We start from the raw sequence: 15,565 nt of genomic DNA, 5'->3' as shown, positions 1-15,565 counted from the left end.
AAAATCAAACCTAAAGTGAAAGTAAAAAAAATTATTTTTTAAAAAGTAAACGACCTTTATGGATAAATTAATATAATAAAGAAGTATTTCTTAATCCTCGATAAAAAGCTTTCAATGTTAAACTAATATATCTAATCTCTTGTGAATTCCTAATAAAATTAACTAAAAATATATTATTGTACCATAACTATAACCTTGTTGTTAAAGCATTTCAAATATTTTAGACTCATCTATTGTCTTTCCATGAATTCACTAGAAAGAACACTTGGATTTTGCTTTTAAAAACTACTCCTATTTCCATTCGTTTATGCTTAACATGGTCATTTTAAAAGTCTTCTTAATCAAGGTGAAAACCATAATCTCAATCAATTTTCATGTAAATATCTTAGATAAAGATGAATTGACTAGAAAACACACTTGAATGGTCTAATGGAAAACGAGTAAGAATGGTTTGTTATTCAGAGATGTATTATGTTACGCTGGTCTCTTTAGTCAAACACCATTAGTCAAACAAAGTATTACGTTACAAAGCATTGTAGAGTGAGTTGTTGAGATATACTTTTAAGTGCGGTTGTTACAAAAATGTAAGAGTAAGTATGCATGCATTTAGAAAGTCGTTGACATGGATTCTAAAGTATGTCTATGTCGTAAATACAAGAAATGTATTTGGTTGTCTTCATTAGTCCCCTATTTTCTACAGCACGCAAATTTAATCAAACCTTTTTTTTTCTTCCATTTTTTACTGAAGATTGTTATTGTAGTTTAGTGAACTACCTCTTTCAAGTTATTTTGATTGTCATATAGCATTAATCGCTCAGTTTGATACATATCTAAGCAGGAAGTCATGGATACCGGTGTGAAATTGGCAGTTGTGGTGAAAGTAATTGGCCGTACTGGATCAAGAGGTCAAGTTACACAGGTCCGAGTAAAATTTTTGGATGATCAGAATCGACTGATCATGAGGAATGTAAAAGGACCTGTCAGAGAGGGTGATGTCCTTACTTTGCTAGAATCTGAAAGGGAAGCAAGGAGATTGCACTAATTATGTTGTTTAGATTATAACATTGGACTTAAAGTGAGATGGGAATAACTTATATTGTTATGTGTTCTGTTTCTGCATTATTTTGTAGTGTAGTGTTTGCTATTGTTTTCGATGCAAAGGGATCAATGAGTGAGGCTATAAATGATCTGTGATATGTAATCCAGAATTTTACAATTAAAGTATGAAGCCTGTCATACTTGATGGGGAATCGAAACAGTAACTGTTTATTTTTGCATCTGGAATGAAATTCAAATTACTGTACTGACGATTTTCTGTGAAAAAAAAAAATTGAAAATTAGTAATCCAAATCATATACAAATAAAATTAAAATATGTATCCAAACTCACAGCATGACATTATCTTTTCCATCGTGTCATATTATTCTACCTCTCGTTATTGTAATGTACAGAGTGACCTCCAAGTCAATTGCTATGCAGAGAAGTTATTTTGCATCGATCTATAAGAAACAACTGATAAAAGCATGCATGGAGTTGGAAAACAACTTTTCGTGGGAGAAGCTATGAGACAACATCTCAAATTTCAAATCGAGCTATCATCACCATTTCCATTAACATATTATTGTTTGGGGCGATTTTCATTCATGCTGGGGTGATTCTGAGAATCGCCGAGTGGCATGGTGATTCTCAGAATCGCCCCACCAATTTGCCAATTTTCCTCTGTGTATTATGATAATTCTCACGCTCACATGTAGGCGTGAGCACATGGGCGATTATGAGAATCTCCCTGCCACCCGACAATTCTCAGAATCACCCCACCAATTTTCCTCTAGGTATTATGATAATTCTCACTGTCACACACAAACAGTAAAAGTACTCGCTCTCAACATGCCGGATACACACATCTCCGGCTATTCAGTGGAGTTCGCACAGATATCAGAGCTTTCAACGCGAGCAATCGTCTTCGAGGAAGTCATGGATAATGGTGTGAAATTGGCAGTTGTGGTGCAAGTAATTGGCCGTACTGGATCATGTATCCGCCACCTAGGAGTGAAACACAAAGCTTGGGAACGATGTTGTGATATCCTTTAGATATGGAAGAGTCATGTTTTTTAACAAAGAAGGATGCTGGAGAACAAGACTCCTCCACTCATCCTTGTCGATCTCCCCATCATGTTTTGTATCCGCCTCCTCGAATGTCTTATCAATGATACTTTCAACTACATCATCTGAAAGGTTCATGCTAGATTCTGCAAGGGTAGCTACGACCATTTGGGGCGATTCTGAGAATCGCCCCACCACCGCCCCGCCACCACAACTGGTGGCGGGGCGGTGGCGGGGTGATTCTCAGAATCGCCCCACCACCCGGTGATTCTCAGAATCGCCCCAAACAGTGCTTACTGGGCATCCAATCTGTTTTACACAAGAAAAAGCTAAAATGTAAAGTCAACGTGTTTTCTGCAAGTTGCTTCTGTAAGGATGAACTGAGAACAATTATTGAGAATTTGCAGAACTTTCTTGCACCTTTAGCCATAAATATGCAATGATAATGAACACCCCTGCACACCACTGCATGCTACATTTTTGTGCATTTACAGCTACCAGATGACCACTGGAGTATAATCATGTATCCTCCACCTGGGAGTGAAACACAAAGCTTGGGAACGATGTTGTGATATCCTTTAGATATGGAAGAGTCATGTTTTTTAACAGAGAAGGATGCCGCAGAACGAGACTCCTCCACTCATCCTTGTCGATCTTCCAATCATGTTTTGTATCTGCCTCCTTGAATGTCTTATTAATGATACTTTCAACTACATCATCTGAAAGGTTCATGCCAGATTTTGCAAGGGTAGCTATGACCATTTGGGGCGATTCTGAGAATCGCCTCGCCACCGCCCCGCCACCACAACTGGTGGCGGGGCAGTGGCGGGGCGATTCTCAGAATCGCCCCAAATGGTCATAGACACGAGTCAAAGCAACATTCCGTGAACCCAACTAGTGGCGGGGCGGTGGCGGGGTGATTCTCAGAATCGCCCCAAATGGTCGTAGACATGAGTCAAAGCAACATTCCATGAACCCAAGCGTTCTGGTTGGCATTGTGGTGGTAGTCACATATATAGTGAAGTATTTGCAATATAGAGGGAATAGAGGAAACGTAACTAACAATATTTTCACGACGAAAGCTCTGTAATGCAGATGGAAAACTCGTGGAGGAGAGAGGAAAACCATAGAGCCCAACTTGTTGTATTGTCCAGAGCGTTGTGGTGGAAAAATATCGAGCAAGGTACACAAAACTTTCACCTCCATCATCATAATTACTAAACAAATAAACTACATAATTACCTATCAATGGAGAAACTTCCATATCGGTTGTTCCATAAACAATGAAAGACTCAAGGAATCTATCACGTTCTTCAGTATGTGGAAAAATTCTTGGCAAACTTTTGAATTGGACTGTTAGGGGATTGACTACAAATAAATTGAAATTTGACCGGGCTACCAAAACTAGACCGTCACAAGCAGCTTTCGTGCCTAGAGTCTTCATGCCCAACTCTTCCAATCACAAGGGATCTTCAACAGAAGCCAGCGGCTTGAGGCAATGCTAAAAGCCCATATAGCTAAATTATTATTATTAACCAAAAGGAACTTCTCACTTTGTAGATACCTAGACTGGAATTGTTGGGAAGCATAAAATGAAGCCCAATCGTCGCATATAGATCGAGAGGTTATCACATCACTCAATGTGACTCTGAAAAGAATGTTCCCCATTATTTCAGATGGAAGCTGAATGAGTTGACCATCTTTCCCATTTCATTTTTCAACAATGGCCTTACAATCTTTCTCAAATGTGCCTTCAGAAATCGGAACATTGTAATAGCGAGTAAACTCTTGTATGAGAAGCTCCATTGGAATTTTTTCAGCAAAGCGAGTGGAAGATTCTCTCCATTCAGGAGTGAAGGCGGAACTTGGATTTGGATAATCTACAGAAGACTTTCTTTTTCTTCCTCATTTGTATTCTTTATCTCTATTCCGCGAGATAAATTCTTCTATCACGGGAAAGACTGTGCTAGCCACCCCCAAAGGTTCTTCTTTGCTGGGGCTCTCCATATTAAGATTCAATGTCCTTCTAAAATTAATTCCGTTTTCTATATATATATCAATGTTCGAAGGAAGTGGGGCTCAAGTACCAACGGTACACTTTGTGAGGATTGACTCGGGAGGTCAATGACCCCATTTCAAGGGTTATCTTTTGGCCTATCGTCGGACGCTGGCTTCAGAACCGTTGCTAGATTTAGAAATAGCGGTCATTTTGACCAAAATCGTCAACTAGGCGTCTTGCGATGGAGAAATAGCCGTTGGGTTATTTGGAGAGAAATAACGAGACTCGTGTCTACGACCATTTGGGGCGATTCTGAGAATCGCCCCGCCACTGCCCCGCCACCAGTTGTGGTGGCGGGGCTGTGGCGGGGCGATTCTCAGAATCACCCCAAATGGTCGTAGCTACCCTTGCAGAATCTGGCATGAATCTTTCAGATGATGTAGTTGAAAGTATTATTGATAAGACATTCGAGGAGGCGGATACAAAACATGATGGGAAGATCGACAAGGATGAGTGGATGAGTCTAGTTCTGCAGCATCCTTCTCCGTTAAAAAACGTGACTCTTCCATATCTAAAGGATATAACAACATCATTCCCAAGCTTTGTGTTTCACTCCCAGGTGGAGGATACATGATCCAGTACGGCCAATTACTTTCACCACAACTGCCAATTTCACACCATTATCCATGACTTCCTCGAAGACGATTGCTCACGTTGAAAGCTCCGATATCTGTGCGAACTCCACCGAATAGCCGGAGATGTGTGTATCGGGCGTGTTGAGAGCGAGTACTTTTACCGTTTGTGTGTGAGAGTGAGAATTATCATAGTACCTAGAGGAAAATTGGTGGGGCGATTCTGAGAATCACCCTGCGACCCGGCGATTCTCAAAATCGCCCCAGCATCAATGAAAATAGCCCCAAACAATAATACGTTAATGGAAATGGTGATGATAGCTCGATTATGAAATTTGAGATGTTGTCTCATAGCTCCTCCCACGAAAAGTTGTTTTCCAACTCCATGCACGCTTTTATCAGTTGTTTCTTATAGATCGATGCAAAATAGCTTCTCTGCATAGCAATTTTCTTGTAGGTCACTCTGTACATTACAATAATGAGACGTAGAATAATTTGACACGATGGAAAATATAATTTCATGCTGTGAGTTTGGATACATATTTGAATTTTATTTGTATATGATTTGGATTGCTAATTTTCACTGGTTTTTTTCATAGAAAATCTTGAGTACAGTAATTTGAATTTCATTCCAGATGCAAAAATAAACAGTTACTGTTTCGATTCCCCATCAAGTATGACAGGCTTCATACTTTAATTGTAATATTCTAGATTACATATCACAGATCATTTATAGCCTCACTCATTGATCCCTTTGCATCGAAAACAATAGCAAACACTACAGTACAAAATAATGCAGAAACAGAACACATAACAATATAAGTTATTCCCGTCTCACTTTAAGTCCAATGTTATAATCTAAACAACATAATTAGTGCAATCTCCTTGCTTCCCTTTCAGATTCTAGCAAAGTAAGGACATCACCCTCTCTGAAAGGTCCTTTTACATTCCTCATGATCAGTCGATTCTGATCATCCAAAAATTTTACTCGGACCTGTGTAACATGACCTCTTGATCTAGTACGGCCAATTAATTTCACCACAACTGCCAATTTCACACCGGTATACATGACTTCCTGCTTAAATATGTATCAAACTGAGCGATTAACACTATATGACAATCAAATAACTTGAAAGAGGTAGTTCACTAAACTACAATAACAATCTTTAGTAAAAAATGGAAGAAAAAAAAAGTTTGATTATATTTGCGTGCTGTAGAAAATACAGGACTAATGAAGACAACCAAATACATTTCTTGTATTTACGACATAGACATACTTTAGAATCCATGTCAACGACTTTCTAAATGCATGCATATTTACTCTTACATTTTTGTAAGAACCGCACTTAAAAGTCTATCTCAACAACTCACTCTACAATGCTTTGTAACGTAATACTTTGTTTGACTAATGGTGTTTGACTAAAGAGACCGGCGTAACATAATACATCTATGAATAACAGACCATTCTTACTCGTTTTCCATTAGATCATTCAAGTGTGTTTTCTAGTCAATTCATTTTTATCTAAGATATTTACATGAAAATTGATTGAGATTATGGTTTTCACCTTGATTAAGAAGACATTTAAAATGACCATGTTAAGCATAAAGGAATGGAAATAGGAGTAGTTTTTAAAAGCAAAATCCAAGTGTTATTTCTAGTGAATTCATGGAAAGAAAATAGACGAGTCTAAAATATTTGAAATGCTTTAACAATAAGGTTATAGTTATGATACAATAATATATTTTCAGTTAATTTTATTAGGAATTCACAAGAGATTAGATATATTAGTTTAACATTGAAAACTTTTTATCGAGGATTAAGAAATACTTCTTTATTATATTAATTTATCCGTAAAGGTCATTTACTTTTTAAAAAATAAATTTTGTTACTTTCACTTTAGGTTTGGTTTTTGATCCAATGGGTTTGTATAGATCTCGAGGTAATAGACTCCTTAAATATGACTCTAGGATTTCTAAAAGTATTCTTCCAACATTAATGAGTTTCTATGTCTACAATGTAATCACCACAATGAAATAATAAGCATTTACTACCAACTAGATGTTCATAGCCCCATAAAAGGTTTTTATATCCCTTGTTACTTCCCCCATTGGGGTGCTTTTCATTTATTTTATTTCTCCCTTTTCTTTTATTTAGATTGAGGATGGGTAACATCTAATTGATAAAAGTGAGGGAAGCAACGCATTGAATAACCATATTAATAGGGGTGTCTCCTTATATTGGGTGTAAATTCTTGACCTAATTGACTTTTTAGAATTGTTGCCAAGGGAGATGTTTTTATGATATTGTTAAGATATTCACAGTGAATTTTATAAATGTAATCCTTTCTCAGTGGTAATTGATGTTAATGGAGGTCCAAACTTAGTTTGCTCATTTTGGTTGTGTTTCCCATTGTGGTATTAGCGTCCATGTGCTCCTCATGAGTCACCTGCAACAAAATAAGACAAACACAAAATACCATATAACTATATTTAAAACGCCATCAAAGTTATTATAGTGGTTCATAAGATGACAGTGACAGTGACCTTCTTTTAAAGGTTTGGAAAGAAATTAAAATAGATTATTATTGTGGCCTTAGATATTCTAATCAAAGTAAATCAAGTGGTCGTAGGTAGCTCATCGTATTCTCCCTACATGTGGGGTATGATTTCATTGATGATGCATTATTAGGATTGTGATTGACACTAGAGTTATCTTCTAGGAACTTGCTTGTTTTTTTCCAATTATTTCATTCTTGAGAGAAAATCCTCTGGCATCTAGATTTGGGATTTATTGATAGAAAATGAAGTTATGCTACCTTAATTTCTCGGGAACACATTTATGAGGGAGTAACAAGGTTCTTGAGGTGTAACTGAGTTGCTTTAGAAAAAATGAAACTTGCTTCTGGGATTCCTTGTGAACTTTTTGTGAACATATTTTATGGAGAGGGTGATCAGTTTAGCGAGGTTCATTAGAGGAGATTCACTGTAATCTGACTCCAGATCCTATTTTTGGTGAAATCCTGGCCTCCTATGAATTTGTCATGCTCAAAATTAAAATAAGGATAATCAGGAAAATGTGCTTGATGTGATATGATAAATTTGTCCATCTATGTTTAGGTGAAATAACCATGGCATGTAATGGTTGAAAACATGTTGAATTTATACTTAGGAAAGAAAAATGATATTCTACCAAAAACATTAATGTGTTTTTTTCCTCATAAACAACTTTGTTTGGCACATAAAAATTTGGTTTTACTAGCATTTTTTAAAATTTTTGAAAATTAAACCTAAAAAAAGAAATCATCGTTCGAGTATATCACTTTTTCATTTTGAAGAAATATTTTGCACGAAAATTTCGTAGTAAATTTCGTAGTCACTGCCATTTTCAAAACATGTTCAAAATTGACCCCTAAAAAATAAAATCATCGTTCCAGTATACACACTTTTCATTTTTAGCACTGTTTTTGATGTTTTTTCAGGTTTTTTTGGCCAGAGTTCCTGTTTTGAGTTTATAGTTCCCGTTTCAAAGTTTACATTGTTCCATGCTATCGTTGTCTGGATCTGCTCCCTTTCTACTTCAGAATCATCTGTGGCTGACTTCATTCTCTACTTTGATGTCAGTTTCTAGTACCTGTGTTTATAGTCCCGCACCTCTGTTCAACTTGTCGGGTCGCAAAGACTGTGCTTCGATTGGTTAGTTAGACAGCTGACCCACCCATGTAGGGCTTCAGGCAACTGCCATTTACTCTTCCCGGGAAGGGCTCTCCATGAAATTTGACTCACTAGACTGCACCTCTGTCTGTGACCTCCTTTACCAAATATGGTCCCAACCAATGCATTCTGAATTCTCTAGGAAATTTTTTGAACTTGCTGTCATACAGCAACACTAAATCGTTACCTTGAATGTGTGCAACTTGATATGGCAGTTGTGCCAAGCTTTCTCACGTTGTTTCTATACCTGTTGATGGAATCCCATGAGAAGCCGTTCTTCCTCAAGTTCTTCCAATTGCGCGAGCCTCTCTTCCAAGGCTTCACGGTTTTACATGCCTGTCATCACTGCTATCCGCAAACTGGGTACGATGTATTCCATTGGCATGACTGCTTTCGTGCCATAGACTAACCTGAAAGGTGTCTGACCAGTTAGTTTCTTGCACGTGGTTCTGTATGCCCATAATATACCAAGTATGCGCAAGTCCCAGTCATTTTGCTGCACATTACATACTTTGTTCAGCGCAATCTTCAGAATCTTGTTGAATGCTTATACTATCCCATTAGCTTGTGGATGGTATGACATACTTTGCTGATGATACACCTGGAACTCCTCGGTGAGTGTGATGATAGTTTCATTTAGGAAGTGTGTTCCATGATCACTCATTAAAATTTTCGGGCATCCAGATCATGTCAATTACATTTTCGAACAAAAATTTCATACATGTGGCAGTCGTGCAGTCCTTAACCGGTTGTGCTTCCGCCCATCAAGTCAAGTACTCTGTCGCGATGATGATGTAGCATGCACCCATCTTCCCCTAAGCTTTGATTGGCCCCACAAAGTCTATTTCCCATTTCTCGAATGGTTGTAGCGTCATTTGTGGATTGAGTGGCATCCCATCCCTTTGTGATGGTTTCCCAGTCCATTGACATATGTCGCAGGCCCGACAATATGCTTTCGAATCTTGATGTAGGGTTGGCCACCATAGCTCGGCATGAAGAATATTCTATGCTGTCACCTGTCCTACATAGTGTCCTCTTGCAACCCCCCCATGTTCTTTCATGAGGATTTGTCCTCGTTCAAATTCAGGTACATATCTTCGCAATATCTCATCGTTCCCCATTTTGTAGAGCTGCCCCGTGATGACAGAAAAATCCATCGTGCGTACCACTAATTTCTTCTTTTGTTGGACTGAATATCCTTGCGGCACAGTCCCTGTGGTTAAGAAATGGATTATATCTTCGATGTGGTCATCTGTGACACGCACTGCAAAGAGCTATGCATCACGTAGTCCTTCCTCCAAATTTGTTGGCTCCTCGCCAGTCTCAATTCATGATATGTGATCTGGTCTTGCATTTAGGTGTCCTAGCTTCACGATGACCTCAAAGTCATATTCTTGAAATAGTAACAGCCATTTGCATATGCGCCCCCCCATCACAGGCTTGTTCACCAGGTATTTCAACATGGAGTGATCGATATACATCTTGAAGTGCCCACCAAGTAGATAGTGGTAGTATTTCTGGAGCGTGTATACCATTGCTAATCCTTCATGCTCAGTAGTAGAATAGTTCTTTTCTGCTTTGGACAACCGCTGACTAGCAAATGCGATCGGGTGATCCACGCCTTCCGCGCCTTCCCGCGTGAGTACAACACCGAGCGCAATACACGATGCATCAACATGTACATGAAATTCGATGTCCCATTTTGGGAAGACCAAGATGGGAGCGGATGCCATTTTTTCCTTGAGAACATCCAAACTTTTCTTACAATCATCATTCCAACAATATGTAGCGTCCTTTTTCAATAACTGTTCCATTGGTGCTGTGATTTGTGCGTAACTCTTAATAAACTTTCTATAGTAACCAGTGTGCCCCAACATGGCGCGTAATTATTTGACACTTTGTGGCACTTCCAGATTGAGAATAACGACAATCTTGGCAGGGTCCACCATCAGGCCTGTTTGCAGACCACATTTCCAAGTAGATTTCCAAAGGGGATGAGGAAAGTGCACTTTTTAAGATTCAAAGAAATCTGGTGTCGTCGGCAAGTATCCAACATCAACCGTAAGCTCGCTATATGGTGTTTAAATAACCCAAATATAGTCCAATCATCCAGATAGACCTCCAAGAACTTTTGGATGTATTCCTTGAATGTGGCCACCACTTCGCATGAAAATATGGTTGGCGCGTTCTTGAGTCTAAAGGGCATAACAGTGTATTGAAAGCAGCCCCATTCGGTTGTGAAGGTTGTCTTGCTCCTATCTTCCAGTGCGATCTTGATCTGATGGTACCTTGAGAAGCCATCCGTGAATGAGTAAGCTTCCTGTCCGCCAACATTCTCCAATACTTCATCTGTAAATGGTGTCGGGAATGGATTGTGAACACAAGCGTCGTTAAGCTTTCTGAGGTCCACGCAGATTCTAATTTCTCCCTTTAATATTTTCTCCTGCACTAAAATAGGACTCACCCAGTCGGATTCTTCCAATGCTTCAATAATTCCGGCTGCAAGCATTTTGTCTAACTCTTTGCAGACCCTTTCTTTATACTTTGGATTCAAATGGTAAGGTCGCTGCTTAATTGGCTTCAAGTCTAGTTTCAGAGTGATATTCATCATCCCTAAGTCGCCAATGATCCCCTTTAAGTCCGTGATTTTGGTCGGGAACAAATCATGATATTCGCAAAGTAACTCGGTGACCTTATCTACTGTAGCATCGTCCCAATAATCCCCAAGCGTCGTGTACTTCACCTCCGCATCTGTACCAATGTTTACCTGCTTTGTTTTTAGCGGTGCAGTGATGTCGGGGTCCTCAATTGATGGTCCTCGAACTTCGCGACATCCTTCAGTTTCTGGAATATTAATATTTTGGGGGTCGTCATCATCCTCCTCTACTTCTACGTTATAACATTCTAGGGCACGACTTAACTAGGTTGCCCATGATGGTTGAACTACTTCCCATGGTTCCTGTGGTATTTTGAAGATGGTGGCTTTCACGGCTTGCAACGCATCGTCAACAGTATCCGACCATCGGTCTTCAAATGTGATTGTTAAAAAAAACCCTTGCGCAAGACATCCCATTCACCCGTACCATGTTGGAGTTCCATCTCGGTATACCAATTCATGGGTATGACATCTAGGGTATGGTAGAATAAGTGTACCCATTCAGGCTAAGGTTCTTCTCCATAGTCCTTGTCCATTTGGCGAGGTTCATGTGTGGGTCATCACGTCCATCATATTTATCTACTATTCGTAGTTCCAATTTCTCAAATCATAGCGGCATCATTGTTACAGGGAAAAGTGTCTATATAGAACTGCTCTATCCCACTAAGGTGTGACAGCTGCCTTAGAAACAAACAGAGAAAAGCTACTTTTGTTTTTCCTTTATGAATTATAGATAGAGAGGAACAGAAAGACAAACCTCTGTCTTGCGCTAATCTCTTGATTCAATCCCTCTCTTCTTTGATAGTCCTCAGCTACCTGCTCCCTTGCATGCCCAGCTTCACAAAGTACCTGTAAGATCACAGAAGCATAGCACTATACAAAGACATGGATCTATAAGCATAAACAATCTAGGATCAGATGTAAATTGACCATACACATGTAACAAGCATCAATGATACAAAAGCATGGAGGAAAACTCAAATAGCTTTTATTGATAAACAAGAAAAGAGCCAGGAGGAGTTATAACCAGTTGTTCTTACCCAGCATCAACCTCCCAGCAAAGAAGCCCCTCTTCACCTCAAACAAAGCTTAGATCACCCAACAATCTGATGTTTGTCTCAAGAAACCAACAACAATTCCTTACAATATGCAAAATTCCAGCCTCTGGATCTCTGGGATGAGGGATCCATATATAGATATTTGTAAGGGGGATGAGTTAGCTTGTGATTTGATTAGTGTCTTCTCTCTGATAGTTCTTGCTTCCACTTGGAGACTGATGTCTTCTTACTCATCCTTGGTCGAATTCAGTGAGGCAAGTGTCACAGGGGAAGATTCTGGAAGCTTCCATTGCCTCTCCACCTCGTAGAATGACACTGCCATTTGTCATTTCTTGCCCATCGCACCCCACAGAAGGTACTTTTGAAATACAACGCACCCTCACAGTGTATTTGGGTGAGATGCAATGCACTTAGCCAGTGGAGCAGCTGCAATGATCCTGTTTTGACCAATTCTGAGCAATTTCTCATGGAGAACATCTGGGAGAAGATGTAATCTGTTGACCTTGTTCCTTTAGGGGTTAGAACAACACTTTTAGGGACTTAGGAGCCCTTGGTTTATGGAAATTTCATGCTTGGGGTTGTAGGGCCCAAAAATGTCTATAACAGTTGCCCCCTAAAGTATGAGGCCGTTAATCTTTTGGTGTCGGGTGAAATGCTTTATTATAAGGATCCGAAGTTCTTTCAATGCTGGGAGGAGACCTGTAATAAGATACAATACAATACATTATCTTCATACTATTTTCATGATCTAGCTGAGGCGGGAATTCCCATGCTCAGCTTTATAAATTCATTTTCATGTACATAGGACAGACAATCGTCTGAGTGTAGACTGATGATTCTGATAGAGCCATCATCCTTTTGAGTGGATGATTATCTGTGTAGCAATGATGTAAATTTAATGTCTTTATTTCACTGAATATATATCGCAACCCGGATGGATGAAACTAGATCCGGGGTCTTCAATCTCGTCCGATCTTCACTCGAAGTACAAGTCGAACCATGTGAGAAATGTTCTGAAGTCGAACATGGAAAGACATCGCTTGATTACCAGTCAATGATGTAAACTGTTAACAAGCGCGAGAGAAATCACCGATAATGATAATGACCCTCAAGGTACTGTAGTACAATTCACATGGTGTGAATAAAGGACTTGGCATCGAACACCACGCAAAATCTTTCGATCGAAGGCCATTGATGTAAACCTGTCGCCGGAAGTGAGAAACTTGCCATTGAGGCATGCAAGCTTCAAAGTACTGAATGGGGTGTTCCTAGATCAACTTCTTGGATAATGAACAGATGTCGACAAGAAGTGATCTGTCACAGGAGGGCCTTAATTAATCCCACATCAATGACACGGAACGGAGCAAATGATTTTAATGGAGGTGAAAACGATCTGGTGATATAAGGTTCAGGGTGGCGGTCATGAAAGAATGGAGTATAATGTATGGTAGTGGGTGAGACACAGGTGAATTCTCTGAATGACTTCTCTTGAACATATCGGCGACACTGATGTGATGGATTGCTAGCATTAACCCCAAATGTGGATGGTATGGCGTGACCATGGTGATGTGACCGGTGAATGAAACAACCCAACCCGACTCGGACACGGAGTGGAAGTGTCATGTTCAAGAGCAACTTTCTACCAACAAAGTTTCTTCAAGTTTTCTTCCCAATTTTCCCTAGTCATTGCTGACCAGTACCTCTTTATTTTTGTCAAGCTTGAGGAGGATAACATATGCTTGTTCTATAATTTGCCCTTCGGGCAAACCCATCGCTATGTTTTAACGAGCCTAGCGATAGTGAAACTCGTTCTCGTCTATAGACAAGTTTGTCGCTATTAATCTTTTTAACGAGTTTAACGACAAAGATAACTCGGTCCTTTTCAATTTTAGAGAGTCTGAAAAGGAACGTAAAGGTAACTCCAAAATTCCTTTTTCGTCATCTAATCCCTTAAGTCTAAAAAAGTATAAAACAATACAGAAGGGATGGATTTTCGATACTTTTAACGAGCCGAATAAAACAAGTGCTCGATCTTTTTGTGTAATAATCCCTCAGGTCCAAAAAGATTAAAATCTAGAGGAGGGATAGCACTTCTTGTCCCTTTAACGAGCTGGAGAGGCCAATGGCTGGGCAATCTTTTCATATTTTACGAGTCAGTTGAAAAGAGCTTAAAGGAGACTCGTCTTTTGAGGAACGAGTGATAAAACGGGTAGCAGCTGATTCCAGGTAAGGTTTGGAATTTTCCAATCACGACAGTGTCACAAGGATGGCTAGTGAAATCACTCTTCGCAGCTGTTCCTCAAAATGGGTAAACAATCAAATGGAGGTGAATGATCAGCGAATGAAAAAGTGGAGGTGATGGTGCAAACATGACCAAGGCTTTAATGGCTGAAGTACTACATTCACAATGGTTATTTACCGGGGAATAGTTCATTTTTTAACGAGCTTAAACGCGGGGGGAAACATTTGCTCATGTCTTATATTTATTTTTTAACGAGCTTGAACTATGTGCTAAAACTGCTCGATTGAATGGCCCCTTTTTTGATTTTACCATAAATAGCTTTGTTCTTTCAAAGATTGCACTGTATTTTCAAATGCTTCAACAAGCTAGTCAGAAGTGAACAATATATGTTTGAAAACGAGTTAGAACACTAATATTTTACTTTGAACTACGTAAAAATTAATGAAAAAGTGTTTTTACCTCTCATTTTACCATTTCATTTGAACTTTGGTTTGTTGGAGTTTTGGAGGTGTTTTCCCCCTTTGATTTTCATCAGCTGATTTCGGGATATTCTGTGGATGATTCTCGGCACCGTCTGGACCAGGTAGGAGCTAAACTTGAGCTCTTTCATTTCATGGTTTCCATTTTGCATTCTGAGCTTGATTCCTAGTTTTTCTGAGCCTCTGGGGTTTGAAAAACTCGTTCTGCCTTCAGCGCACCCTCTGTGTATCGAAAGGTGCGTTGAATGTTGGCCAGTCTGAAGGGCATCTGACATGAAACGCACCCAGAGCACTGCTGTAGGTGCGATGGGCGCAGAGAAGGAATTCTGTGCACAATTTTTGATGGAAATTTTGCCTGTTTCTTTCCAAAATCAGGATCTAACTCTTCTCTTGTTTGTTTTTTCAGAGATCTTTGGAGTAATATGACCATTACATGGCGAGAATGTGAGCATGAAGAAGAGGACATGCTTGCCCTACATGATCCAGTTACAGTAAACACATTGCGGAACTGTGGCTTACCGAAGTTTTTCCGCATTTCTAGCATGAGACAACAGATCAACTTACTGCAGTATTTGCTCAATGCTTGGGATCCTACCAACCAGGTTTTCCAGATCAGGGGCAACCCTATCCCCTTGACTGTAGTAGACATCTATTTCTTGACTGGCTTGTCGAGGCAGGGTGCCCC

At 39.5% G+C, this 15,565-nt stretch overlaps 1 pseudogene; it reads left to right on the top strand.

Moving 5' to 3' along the window:
• Nucleotides 1–842: 842 nt before the first annotated feature.
• On the top strand, nucleotides 843–1,291 carry LOC149160820 (small ribosomal subunit protein eS28 pseudogene; annotated as a pseudogene).
• Nucleotides 1,292–15,565: the final 14,274 nt, after the last annotated feature.

Source organism: Pinus tabuliformis, chromosome 5_2, assembly GCF_031772625.1.
Source record: "Pinus tabuliformis cultivar Carrire ecotype Pingquan chromosome 5_2, CPIR1, whole genome shotgun sequence".
Lineage (NCBI taxonomy): Eukaryota > Viridiplantae > Streptophyta > Pinopsida > Pinales > Pinaceae > Pinus > Pinus tabuliformis.
The sequence above is the reverse complement of the archived record's forward strand: the minus strand, read 5'-3'. Positions and strand labels throughout refer to the sequence as shown.